Source organism: Eublepharis macularius, chromosome 3 (assembly GCF_028583425.1).
Source record: "Eublepharis macularius isolate TG4126 chromosome 3, MPM_Emac_v1.0, whole genome shotgun sequence".
NCBI classification, from domain to species: domain Eukaryota; kingdom Metazoa; phylum Chordata; class Lepidosauria; order Squamata; family Eublepharidae; genus Eublepharis; species Eublepharis macularius.
Genome location: NC_072792.1, coordinates 13,804,000 through 13,818,744, shown reverse-complemented (window position 1 = coordinate 13,818,744; position 14,745 = coordinate 13,804,000).

Here is a 14,745-nt window from a genome sequence, read left to right as displayed (position 1 = left end):
TGAACTCTTTTCAATTTTGCTACTACAGACTAGCACGGCTAACTCCTCTGGATCAAATTCGATGGCGCTCATCAAGAAGGAAAGCTGAGCATCGTAGGTGCAGGAATAGGAAAGGATTGCACTGGACACTTAGAAAGTGATGCAAGAGATGCACACAGACCAAAACATGCAGAGTCACTTACAGGTGACTAGAAGTCATGTACCCACACATGTCATGCAAACTGAGCCAAGAGCATGGGTAAAAGCACATAAAAGACCAAGAGAACCTGAGGAGAAAAAGGACAGAGCAAGTCCAGCTCAGTTCTTTGTGAAGTAATCCAGAAAGTTCCCCTTCTTGTGTTGAATTCCTCTGTGGATTGTAGGGGTGGGGATTGCAAACATGCCCTATTTCCCCCTTTTACTTTGTACATACTGGCGGTCTGCACTACCCCTGGGGGATATCAGCTCTGCATGCACTTGATATATAATTTGTGTGCACAACCGTAAGATCACAAATAAAATGGCCACTAGTGGAAACCTTTTGGAAAAAGCGTATTTTTGAGGTTTGATGGCTCATCATAACACCACTTTTTGGGGAGTAATACCATGAAATGATATATCAATGGAAAGATAATTTAATCAAGAATGTAATGCAATAACTTTTATGAAGGAATTTTTTTGAACAGTAGTTATAAAGAAGAAAATTGAAACACACAGAAAAAATGAGTTATACAACAATTCTCACCATGGCAGTTAATACTTAGTTGGGTAACCTTTTGCTTTAATTACGGCCTTACAACGCCTTCCCATGGAGTGAACCAATTTTTTTAGTTCTGCAGCTGTTATAATGTGAAACCACGATTGAGTTATTGCTTCTATTAATTGTGGTTTATTGCTGGGTTGCTTCTCACTAACCAGTTTCTTTAGTCGGCTCCATAGATTTTCAATGGGGTTAAGGTCTGGGATATTCCCAGGCCATTCCAACAGTGGAATATGATTATCTTGAAACCACTTTTTGCACACAGCAGCAACATGACATGGAGCTGAATCTTGTTGAAATATAAATGCTTCATTATCTTGAAAAAGATCACGTGTGGAAGGCTTCAGTTTGGGCTCAAGTATTTCATGTATGTATTTTGGGGCATTTATATTGCTGTTTATCACACAAATTCTGCCCACACCTTTTGATGTCGTACAACCCCATATCATAACACTAACTGGGTGTTTCATGGTAGGTGTTAATGCAATCAGGATGCAAATCTTCTCCGATTCTTCTTCTCACATATTTTATGCCATCACTACCAAACGGAGATTTTGGTCTCATCACTCCAAATAACACTGTCCCATTGTTCCGCTGTCCAGTTAACATGGGTTTTAGCCCAGTTTAATCTTTTCAACCTTTGTTTGAGAGATAACAATGGTTTTTTTCATGGAATTCTAGCATTAAGACCAAATTCCTCCAGTCTGCGCCAAACAGTCCTTGCACTCAACTTTACATTGAATTGCGCCATTTCATTCTGTATGATTTTTGTTCTATATGATTGCGCCATTTTGTTCTGTATGATTTTCTTCTGTCACCTAGGCTCAGTCTCTCAGTTCTTCTACCATCCCTTGCTTGTGTGCATCTTTTCCTGCCTTTACCAGTCTGGTTTTGTAGTGACTGTGTTGCCTTATACCTCTTCAAAAATTTAGAAATGCCACCTTTGGTTAAGTTTCCACCAATTTTTCTTCTAATTTCTTCATAACTGTAGCCATGTTCACTTAATAGTACTATTTTACATCGCTTTCTGGGTGACCAGTCAACTCTCTGTGCCATTTCTTTAATTTTATAACATTGTACAAGCTCACTAAATGAAAGAACACAAAACAAACCAACCAACTGGATAGCAATCACATAACACACTGACAAATGATCTCCTCTCAGCTCCAATACATGACATCAATAGCTGAATCCTACTGTGACCTGATTGGCTCATTGCCAAAAAAATGACACCTGATTGGCCCTCCAAAGACTCATGTATGAAGGAAAGCTACTTCATATCAACCTAAGCAAGTTGTGCTTTCTTTTCCTGGTTATTTGGCTATAACATTTGATAGAATACAGATAATTGAGCAAACTTTGTTGCATTTCTTTCTTGATTAAATTATCTTTCCATTGATATATAATTTTATGGTATCACTCCACCAAAAAGTGGTGTTGTGAGCCATCAAACCTAAAAAATGCACTTTTTCCAAAAGGTTTCCACAATTTTGGTCACTAGTGTAACATCACAAGCCCTATCTGGTGGGGCAGCTATCTGTTGCTGGAAATGTATTTTTGAAAGCTTATAAATATGGGGAAATGGCAACGATCTGCCTGCTTTGAGGATGCCTTTTGGTTTTACCTGCTGGCAAATCATTTTTAATGGGGTCAAAAATTGCTCTCATTTAATTAGTTTGTAAAATCAATGTGTTTTTTTAAAATAATCAATGGTATTATTTTTTAAAAAAACTTAGTCAATGTTAAAAGTGTAAACAATTATAAGAGGAAAGTTAAAGGGAGGCAAATTTTTCTACTATTTTACTAGTGTACTATACCTCAAAATAACCAAAAATGTTGTTGAGGTATACTTCTTGCCAAGCAATGAATGATCTGATATAAGATAGCTATCTAGACAATCAAGGCATGACCAAACGCTGAATTAGACCTGACCAGATTCATCTGGAACATTTTGTTTGCACTGTGACAAATTCTTATATGTGTGATTATTGCAATGGAGACAGTAAAAGAAAGGAGTATGTGAGTTTATTGGATGCATCTATTGAAACTGAGATGGAAAATATTAAACCCCTTTGTGTCTGTGCTCCATTGGAACCCTTGCACCTGTCAGCAAGATTTTTTTAAAAAATGTACAGCCAGATAAAAATGTTGTTTGTTTGTGTATGTTATTTACAGTCTGCCTTTCCCACTGAGACTCAACATGGATTACACATTATAATCCTACTATAAAAAAGGCAAGCCGTATTGTCAATGACTCACTTTTTATCCTTGTGCAAGTGCATTGCTAAAAACTCTGGCCTCGAGGCCTCTGCGAAGTACTCACTAGTCGCTGGGCATGCGACTGCCAAATCAACTGCCTAAGCACTCCTCCCTGCACCTCCCCTCAGTGCCCTCCTGCTGTGGCCCCCAGGCCACTGTGAAGCACCTGCTTGCTACCAGGAGGAGGTCTGCCAAATCAGTTTTTTAGAGCCCATTGTATTGTTTCACACAATGGGCATTGTTCCTAGATCAATATGGTCAACAAGTGGGACATTCAATAAACAATACAATAGGGTATAGATTGCAGAAATGTGAAAACAAACAGATATTTGATACAGAGCTGAAGCAACTGAGAGTCGAACCACACAATACGAATTACACGAGACCGAGCGAGTGTCAGGAGTCCTGTCTTACCCCAAATGCCTGTGTCCAGCATTCTATCAATGAGCACGTGTCCTGGTCCAGGCATGCATTCAAAATTTTCTGCTCCGGTGTAGTCACGACTGCACATGTACATGACCATGATCAGTAAGTCAGCAATGCAGAGCATCCTTATTTCCTATATCTTCCGCTTCCTATCTGTGCAAAGTGGAGATGCATAATGGGGTATTTTGGAGGTACGTGGAGAAAACCCATGCCACTGCGAACACAGGTTCGATGGAGGTCCTGCATTCCTAGCGAGTGTATTTGAAAACAATGTTGGAACATGTGTAAGTAAGTTTTCGTGTCATTCGCGTGTAATTTGTATCATGTGGTTTGGCTCATTGAAAGAAAATATAAGCAATTTGACATGACATGACATAATGGACAGCAATAACAGACAGTGCACATTAGTATAGTCTACAGTCCCTATCCCTTTATTGAAGCATCTATGGGAACCATTTCTTTACAGCACAGTCCTATTACCTGTGTAAGAAAGCCCTCTTGAATGATTTGGTTTTTCATAGTTTGTGGGAAACTAGGAGAGTGGGAGATCTGAAATCGGTCATTTCAGAAGAAAAAAATGTATGCTCAAGCAGGTCAAAAATTTATGTCATGCAAAAATTGTATAATGCTAGTGACTGACTACAATAATGGAAAGTAAAGAACGTAATCCAGTCTTCACCTAGAATTCAGGGCATTTTCAGGTGTACCTATTTCTCTTCCCTTGCCAGAGACATGCCCTGCAACCTGTATTCAGTGTTGAACAATGCTGTGCAATCCTGAGCAGAATTACCTCAGTCTAAACCAATTGAAATCAATAGGCTGAGACTGGAGAAACTCTGCTTAGGATTGCAGTGTAAGAAGCGGATGCCTGCTAAACTGCATTTGAGAACCTATTTCTTTGTACTTGTTCTAAGTTGTTTTTTTTAAAAAATGTTCCTCACTGCAAATTAAGTTTGCTTGATTTCAAGATGTCTCTTGAGTGAAGCTTGACTAGTAACACTGTTCTGTATTTGTGTGTTAAAATTCCCAGGTCTAAAGATTTTCTCCCACTCCAAGTAGGCTTTTAAATGCCATGAGATGTGATTCTAAGAAACTAAGGATATGAGCACAAATAAAATTCATGTGTGTGGTGTAGCAGAAACATTGTTTGCCCAATCACATGCCATTGTGCAGTTCTGATGTTTCCTTCTTAAAAGTCCTACCTTTAAGCCAGTGGTAGACTGCCTGTCCAGTGTGCTAACTTAACAAATTAGCGAGAGGAGTATACGTTACATCTTGGAAGAGAAAGGCAAAATACCTGAACTATATAACATGTTTGTATTGTAAAGAGTCCTGCAAAGTGGAAGTAAAAAGAGAAAGAGTAAAACAATAAAAAGAATTGATCTCTGATAATTAACTGGATAACAATAGAAGACAAAATTCATCTGACTTTCTTACATGTGTCCCACTGTTCCTTTGAACTTCATTTGTCTCCTCTTCCATGCGCAGCAGATATGAATGGCATTCGATCAAACATGAAAGACATAATTAAAATAGCTAAGACACTAATGAGGTACTGAACTGAAATAATATTTGATGATAAAGAACATCTCATTCTTATTGGCATCTTCCCTGCTGTAGTTGCAAAGGGGGAACAATTCCAGAGGGGTAGAAAGAAAGGCAGTGAGGTGCCTGCCCTGGCAAAGTATTACAGAGTACAAGATATGAATAATCCATTTTGAAAAAAAAGAATCACTTTGTTTTCCTAGAGAAAGCATGAAAAGAATGACGGAAAGGCCCCCAATGAGCACACAAGGTCTTGCAATAACCATTTTGAGCGATGCTTTTTTCGTCTATTTTGCCATCTGTTTCCCTCCAGAGAAAATAGCAGTAAAGACTAGAGAGGGGTGAGACAACATTCTTTTCAATAAATGCCATGGGTGACCTTGAAGTAATATGATTTACCACTTCAGAGGTGCCAAGTCAAGGAGCTGAATATTATTAAAGGGATATTTTGCATGTGAAAGCAGGTCCCACATTCTGCCATTGCTGATAGACCAAAATTTTGATTTAGCAAGAAATATGGGGTTGTTAGGGGTTTTCATCATCGTGACATTATTACGCAACCTTTCTTTACGTGCTGTATGCTCTCAAATTTGCCCCCAAAGTTTCTTTTTGGTCATCATGGCTAATCAGTATTTGTTGTGGACAGGTCTGTCAATAGTAAGTAGTGGTGATGATCAAATGGGACCTCTGTGTGAGAGAAAAAATGGCCCGGGATCTATCCACCATGGTTGATGCAGTATGTGTACTGGAGGCCCCTTGGTTGTCCTCAGACCACTCCCCAGGAAGAGGTAGGCAGGGTCCTGCATGCTGTGAAACCTACCACATGCCCACTGGACCTGTGCCCATCATGGCTGGCAAAACTGTCGGGGATGGGATTCGGGCACCATTAGCTGACATCATTACTCTTTCTCTGAGTTCTGGGATTTTCCCAGACTCACTGAAGGAGGCAGTGGTGCGGCCCTTATTAAAGAAACCATTACTGGATCCTGTTGATCCAGCCAATTACCGCCCAGTTTCGAATCTTCCGTTCCTGGGTAAGGTAATTGAGACGGTGGTAGTGGAACAGCTGCAGGTATACCTGGAGGATGCCTCTATCCTGGATCCATTCCAGTCCAGCTTCAGGCCTGGCCATGGTATGGAGATGGCTCTGGTCACCATAAGAGATAATCTGTGGCGACACCCAGACCGGGGCAGATAGGCACTGCTGATACTTTTAGATCTTACAGCAGCATTTGACACAGTCGATCATAATATTCTGACCCACCACCTTGCCGATGTGGGGGTTCATGGAACAGCCCTGCAATGGCTGAACTCCTTCCTTCGCAATCAGGGACAGAGGGTAGCACTTGGGGAACAGATATCCGCTTGCCATTCTTTGGTATGCGGCATCCCTCAGGGGCGATTCTTTCCCCGATGCTATTTAACATCTATATGTGCCCCCTCACCCAGTTAACTTGCAGTTTGGGGCTGGGTTGTCACCAGTATGTGGATGACACCCAGCTCTATCTGCTGATGGATGGCCAGTCTGATCTCACTCTGGATTCCTTGCCCAAGGGTCTTGAGGCTGTGACGGTATGGTTACATCAGAGTCGCCTGAAATTGAATCCGCTGGAGATGGAGGTTCTGTGTCTGGGTCGTGGGGCGATCGAGCTGGGGACCTGGCTCCCAGCCCTTGATGGGGTATAACTGAAACCTTCGCCAATGGTGAGGAGCCTGGGTGTGACCTTGGATGCCACACTTTCAATGGAGGCCCAGGTCGTGACCATTGCCAGGTCTGCCTTTTTTCATCTTCAACAGGCCAGGTAACTGGTGCCCTATCTTTCGGCCCGGGACCTGGCCACAGTAATCCATGCAATCGTCACCTCCAGGTTAAACTACTGCAACTCACTTTATGCTGGGCTGCCTTTGGGCCTGACCCGGAAGTTACAGCTGGTCCAGAATGCAACAACATGCATCCTTACTGGAACACCAATTCGAGCGCACATTCATCCGGTGCTGTGCCAGCTGCACTGGCTCCCAGTGGAGTTCCAGATCCAGTTCAAGATGTTAACCTTGGTGTTTAAAGCCCTTCATGGACTGGGTCCTGCATACCTGTGGGATCACCTCTTCCATTACATCCCTTGCAGGGTGTTGCACGCTGCAGACAAGCAACTCCTGGTGGTCCCCAGCCCAAAGGACATCTGTCTGGCCTCAACCAGGGCCAGGGCTTTTTCTGCCTTGGCCCTGGCCTGGTGGAACACTCTCCCGCTGGAGATCCAGGCTTTGCAGGACCTGTTACAGTTCCGCAGGGCCTGCAAAATGGACATGTTCTGCTGGGCCTTTGGCTGAGTGCCAGCGGGTGTCCTCCTTCTTCCATCTATGACCACCACTTTTTCTGGGGCTGCCTTCGGCTATCTGTTATGCCCATATTCAGACTCCCAAATATTTGTTTAAATATCCTGCACCTGGACTTTTTAAAGATTATTACTGATTTTATGGTTTTGTGATTTTTAATGTATTTTATGAATGTTGTTAGCTGCCCTGACCCCATTTGTGGGGAGGGCGGGGTATAAATCAAATCAAATAAATAAATATAAATAAATAAATATATGAATTTCATGCACACTAGACAGCTTCTGTCATGTAGTACACTTCCTTTTGCACTAAAACTTCCACTTGCACAAGGTCAATGGTTTCCAGTGAGCCCTTGTGCAAATGGAAGTGCTAATGGAAGAGAAAGTACACTCTGTGACAGAAACTATCTAGCACACATGGAAATTGGCATGAGATCCAAGTGGCATGAGCTGCCAGCTGCTTGAGGGCTAAATCACACAGGGCAAGCCTCCCCAGATAGAAAAGCTGAAACAACAACTGGAAAACCGCAATCCAGGGAATAGAATACTCACTGAAAATTAACAAATTAATTAATGCCTTTTATTAATTATATTAGTGTAAAGTGTACAAGTGCAGAATCAATATAAGCAATATTAATGTCTTATTCCAACTGCTGTACAAAAATACATTCATACACAAATACTTTTATACAAAAATACATGCTATAAATAGTACTCTGTTCCACTATTGGCAACGGCCAGGCAATGACTAACCAAAAGTCCAACAACACCATGGGTTGTATGTTCTGTTCTCTTATAGGTGTGTGGATCTGTGGTGCTCCAAGTAAAAGTCCAACAGGTACGTGAGGGACAGGCCAAAGATCTAAGACCAAACTGAACTTCCACTGAATCTTTTTCCTTCTGTACATGGATCCAGAGGTGTCAGGACTCAATCCTTCTGAGAACCCGACAAGCGGCCAGGCTGAAGTTTGCTTGTTTCATGTGTTACAATTTCATCTGGGGTCCTCATTCCATGTCACCCCAGATCTTCAAATTAAATCAAGTTAAATACAAGATTCACATAATAACTAAACATGTTCTACTCATTTCCCAAATCAATACATAAACTCACCAGCCAACACATATAACTCTTTCCTGTGTGTCAGACCCGGCGCACCAAAATCCAAGCTGTGCACAGACGCTCAGTTATAAGCAAAGCTTTTGAAGAGGCAACCGGCACTCCCTAAAGCTGTCTGCTTAAAGGGAAACATACTCCTACAGATTTTCACATCAAACGTTACTGCTTAAAGTAAATTATTTAGACCCTTCAGTTTCATGGTGTCCAAAAAATGGACCCATGAGGCTTCTTTCCTTAATAGGAAAGGCAGCAGGGAAGGGCTACTGCCTTCCAGAGGTACCTGGTTGAACTCTATTTGAAACGATGCTGGATGGTACAGATCTTTTATGTGATCCAACAGGGATTTTAGGTGATCACAAGTCTCTCTACATGAGTCATCTTACACAGGGTCAGCTTGAACTCAAAACAAGTGAGTGCGTTCCGGCAAATGTAAGCATTTTTCTTTTTTTCATTTCACAGCTAAGATTTCAGCCGTGAATGTGTTACTTCCCAGAAGTGTTTTGAACTCATAACAAAGTTAGACTCCAGGATTTGAGGTCTTCTATTAAAATGAGATATCCCCCTCTGCTGCCTGCCAGCTGATAGTTTAAAGGGACCTGCTGCTTGCAAGATGCAGGAAAAGTTTAAATGGCCATTTCCTCAGGGAGATGGCCATTTAAACTGTCCGTTTCCTAACATGACCCAAACAAACTCGAACGAGTAACCGGTTCGTGGAAGTTCGTAGAAAGGAGCTTCCACCAACCGTGGTTCGCGAACCATGAACCAGCCTGGTTCGTGCGTTTTTTTGGGTTGTAATTGGATTTGCACCCATCTCTAGTAAAGAGTTGCTTGCTAGGATTGCCATCTACACCTTCAGGATTCCATCATTCCTTGTTTCTTTTATCTCCTCTACAAATTATTGTATAGAGCACAGAGTGGAAAAATTTTCTTCTTCATTTGTTGTGGGCAGCTAACCTCTGCAAAAATCTGGCCCTGGAAGTATATCTAGTGGTAACGCTTGCCAATATATACACACTGGCAAAGGTCAGGCCATTGCATTCACAATTCAAAGTGCCAATCTAATGGAAGTTCCACTTAGCCAGCAAGCAGATTACGCCCCTGGCAGATTAACAGAGTTTAGCTTACATCTGTTGACATTATCTGCTGCAAAGAATTCTTTCTAGCTTCAAAAAAAGTATTTGCTGAATTGCAAGGTTTGCATTTGGAAACTAAACGCTTAAGAACTTCAGAAGAACCCTGCTGGATGAGATCATCTTGTTTCCACAACTGGCTCTGTCATCTTATTTCCAGAACTGGCCAACCAGAGCTTAGTACCTGCATACAAAGTTCTGTTTTATCTCTCTGAATAGACAGGAAGGCATTTGTCTAAGCCAGTGACATTTCCTTTATACAGTGAAAATTGTCCCCAGCACTGAATGCAAAGCCACTGTTTTCCTGTATTCTGCAACTATCCCCTCATAGTCTTCTCCAATGGCAATGGAATATTTTAATTTTAATGTTTCATTTTATGCTGCGAAGGTCAATGGCGTTGTGGGCTAATGTGACCTTTTCAATATTCCCTGTTTTATTGGCTCATGAAACCCAGCAAGATAAATTCAAGAGTAGCAAGAATTTTGCCAACCAATTGCACAGATAGGGGACTGCAGCGTGAGGAAACTGTGATAAACCCAAACAGGTTTGCCCGAATAATGCAAAAACGTATCTACAAATTGGTTCCTAAAGCTCAGGATAAAGTTATTTAACGGCAATAAAAAGGGGCCTTTGGAATCTTCCTTTCCATGAGAAAACCCCACCATGTGCTAGATACAGATTTAAAAATATTACTGTTCAAATATTTAATTATTTTGCAGGCATTCTTTAGCCACTGTCAAAGCATTATTTACAAGTATATTCTCAACTTGAGGCTAAATCATGCATCAACAGAATGAAGACTTAGGAACGCATAACATGCTTCTGATTTTTATTCTGTTCTTACCCATTTTAGGAGCATTTCAAGAAGCAAAAGGTTTGCAGTATTTGGAACAGTATACCTCTGAGCACACCATGACTTAACTAAAATAGATCAAGATGGGTACCCGTGTGTTTATATTAATCTAAGCTAGGATTATAGTTAACTATAGGAGGGGCAGAATTTATAACTGATACTTAGAAGTGGGATTGATATATTAGAAAAAGTAATATAGCATACATATAGTAAGGGGAGAGGAAATTATTAAGAGTAATAAATGTTATTAAGTTAGAATGTTAACTTAACTATCATTAAGTTTGAATTATGGTTAAGTATAAGATATGAGAAGCATGCTGTTAATTATGGGAAGAAGTATTAGTAAAATTAATTTGATAAGTATGTTATTAATTTTGCGAAGAAATATCAGTAAAACTAATATAGTATGTATAGATTATGGTGTAATTAGGGCTTAGAGTAAGGATTGTTATGTAGGGATGCTTGATTGTTTAATATAGGATATGTTAAGTAATAAAGGGGGTAGAGGGTTGGAAAGCTGTTGGAAGTCAAGAAGGAGGGGGGGAAAGGGTGGGGGTTAGGTTAGATTTAATCAGATAGGGTTTAATTGAAATATTTTTTGAAATGATGCTCACCAATATTTTTTTTTTAAAAAAAGAGCAAGAGTCCAGTAACACCTGTAAGACTAACAAAATTTGTGGTAAGTTATGAGCTTCCGTGAGCCATAGCTAACTTCTTAACTAAAATAGCAAGAGACATTTGGACAGGGAACTCTAAAGAGGGTGCAGTGGTCCAGACATAGGACACATAGACACCTGAAGCTGCATTCAATTATGTTAGACCATTGTCTTGCAAAGCTACTGCTACACAACACAACCAAAGGGTGCAACCTAGGAGTAATTCCACTCACTAATAGTTACAAACTCCTGGCACAAGATATATCAACCACACATTTCGTAAGTATTATTAATGTAATATTAATTTATGAAAAGTGCAATGTGCTATAAGTGCAGTCAAAGAATCAACATATACAGTCATAAATACAATCATACAGCTATAATACATAAATATATTGTTGTGACCTCCGATATCTGATGTTGACGTTGATATACACAATAGATGGAATAATCCTGGGAAGACTTGAATAACACAAAACGTAAGTTCACAAAAGATGTAAGTGCTGTAGATGTTGCGGTAGAAATAATGGAGTGTTCAATAAAGTGCAAGGCAATCTCCAACAATTCTTCAAAAGGTTTCTTCGTTTACCACACTTCACGCCCTATGTATTATTGGCCATATCTGTTTTGCATAACAATGCTTTTTCAAGGGCCGACAATAAATCTACACAGTCATTCCTCTGTATGATGTCTCCATTGGTCCCAGTCGGCTACTCTTTCCAGCAAACAATGGTCACTCTTTCCAGTGGTCAAACCTCAAACCTTAGCATATGAAGTTCAGCTGGTAACATAAAACTGAGGGACCGGCTCTCCACGTATGTGCCCCGGAGAATGTTTCAATCAGCTGGAAAATATCTGCTGGTGGTCCCTGGCCCACGGGAGGCTCGATTGGCCTCAACCAGGGCCAGGGCCTTTTCAGTCCTGGCCCTAACCTGCTAGAACTCTCTGTCTGAGGACACCTGGGCCCGTCAGGATCTTCTATCATTTTGGCAGGCCTGTAAGACGGAGATGTTCTACCAGGTGTATGGTTGAGGCCAGCATGAGATCCTCACTGAGCCTCCCTCTAAGTGCGGGGTTATACAGTGTCCACCGGCCGGCTGCCCAACATATGGGTACAGCACGGGGCAACGTAGTGCCCATTCGTTAGCTGACACACATATGGGTTGCAGTACATTATCTGTCCGCTTCCCTCCCCCTGTATGCTGATGGGCAGGAATCTGGAATTGACCCCATCTTGGGACAGTCATTATCTGTTCGTTGATTTTATGATGAACTGTTGTTTTATGAATTGTTTTTAATATTTGTATTGTATTTTTATAACTGCTGTACATTACCCTGAGCCTGCTTGTGGGAAGGCTGGGTTAGAAATGTAAATAGTAGTAGTAGTAGTAGTAGTAGTAGTAGTAGTAGTAGTAGTAGTAGTAGTAGTAGTAGTAAACACTCTAGTAAGTACAAGCCACATTGATTGAACATTGTGCTATGGGTTGGACCTCCTCATCCTAGAATCAATCTTGTATTAGGAGCCATACATCCATGTAAAAAGCTTGACAAACCCCATGCATCCTACTATAGAAAAGGCTAACTATGTTCCAGACAACTCACTTCCTATCCTGATGCGCTTCCAGAGGTCGCTGCCATTGAGGGAAGCCCAGAAGAGGCAGCCTGTCCCTCCGAGAGCATGCTGTGGCTGGAAGTCTAGGCAAGGATCAGGCATGGAGCACCCTACACACACACACCTTCACCCAGCTGGGATCAGGAGCAGAGAACATGCCACAGTGGAAAGCCGAGGCTGGGAACGGGCGTGGAGCAAGCGGCACTGCCTGCCCCCCCACCTTCACCAACTGGGATCAGGAGCAAAGCAGGTGGCAATGCCTGCCCCCAGCTTCACTCAGCTGATATCAAGCACGGAGCAGGTGTTAATGCCACCCCCCATCACCCAGCAGGGATGAGGTGCAGAGCAGGAGGCAATGGTCCTGATCCAGTCCAGACGAGATCAGGACCGGAGCAGGTGACAATGCCCGCTCCCCTTCAACCTGCTGGATTCAGGAGTGAGGCAGGATGCAATGTCCATCCCCCTTTACCTCACTGGGATCAGAAGTTGAGTAGGCAGCAGTGCCTACCCCCCCTTTACTCGGACGGAATCAGTTGCAGAGCAGGAGGAAATGCCTACCTCTCCTTCCACCAGCTGGGATCAGGAGTAGAGCACATGGCAATGCCCCCCTTCACCCAGCCAGGATCAGGCATGGATCAGTTGGCAATGCTTGCCCCCCGCTTTCACCCAGCCAGGATCAGGAACAGAGCAGGTGGCAATGCCCTCCCCCTGCCCTCACCTTGCTGGGATCAGGCACAGAGCAGGAGGCAATGTCCAACCCCTCTTCACCCAGCCAGGATCAGGAGCGGAGCAGGTGGCAATGCCCATCTTCCCTTCACCTGCCCAGGATATGGAGAGGGGCAGGTGGCAATGCCCACCCCCTTCATCCAGCCGGGATCAGTCACAGAGGAGGAGGAGGCAATGCCAGCCTTCCCACCCTCCCCTTTCTAGAGCCCATTACATTTTTTCCCACAACAAGCTTTGTTACTAGTCAAAGAATAAAAGGACAGGTGGCTGCCAATTTCAACTATTTTAGAAACTGAGATTGGGAAATGGGGAGGTTGTCATTACCATCCCTGCTTCTCAAACGCAAGTTGGATGTACTAGCAGAAATATAGACAAAATACTTTGATCGTGCACCTTCTTGTGAATTCAGTTCTAGTTTCTCTTACTAATGGCCCCTTTCATTTTTTCCTTGCCTGTAGAAAGAGGTGAGCCAAAGCCTTTTCTCCCAACCTTAGTCTTTGAGGGAAGAGTTTTGTTTATTCCTTCATCACCCTCCTAGTTTTGAGTCACAAACTATCTGTGAGGAGGTTACAAATCACTTTTGAATTGCAACTCCCAGTTTGTGAACCACTGCCTTAGTAAATCCTGGAGGAAAACTGTTGCCACAATGAAGTTGTTGGTATTTAAGATGCCACTTTTTAAAAACGTAATTTTATTGAAATTGTAAAATCTATAACAACATTGAGATAGCAATAAATAGCAATAAATAACAATAGATAGCAATATATATCAATAACAATAATATGAGTGATAACAATAATTAATATAAACAATGTGTAGCTCTCTAAAAAAACAAGAAGACATATCTAGTTATATAATTGCTTTTTCGGGGAGAATATGTTAACAATATCAAACGTGGTGCTACAATATATAAGTCCACTTCTTATTGTTATTGTTTTACTGCTTTATCTTTAGTGTATTATCCCTATGGAAGAAAGCTTCCAACTCTGCCTCCTGCTGCCTCACAACTTTTTAGATGAATTTGACCTGCTTTCCTCTATGGTGGGTCTGTGCTTAGAAGCTTCCTGACACATCTTAGTGCAAAATGGAAACGTCTTCCACAAGGGCCGTTTCCACACTACTTACCTTCATCTGGAACGCCGCAGAATGTCGTAAAAAAAGACAGAAGATAGCGTCTTCTCACAGGAGTTTTGCATGACATCACGCAAAACTCAGGCAAGGAGACGCTATCTTCTGTGTTTTTTTCATGATGTTCCACAGCGTTCCAGATGCAGGTAAGTAGTGTGGAAACGGCCAAGGTGTGTCTTCCCTTGGATCAGGCTCATGTTTTGAAAGACGTTGCGCTAAA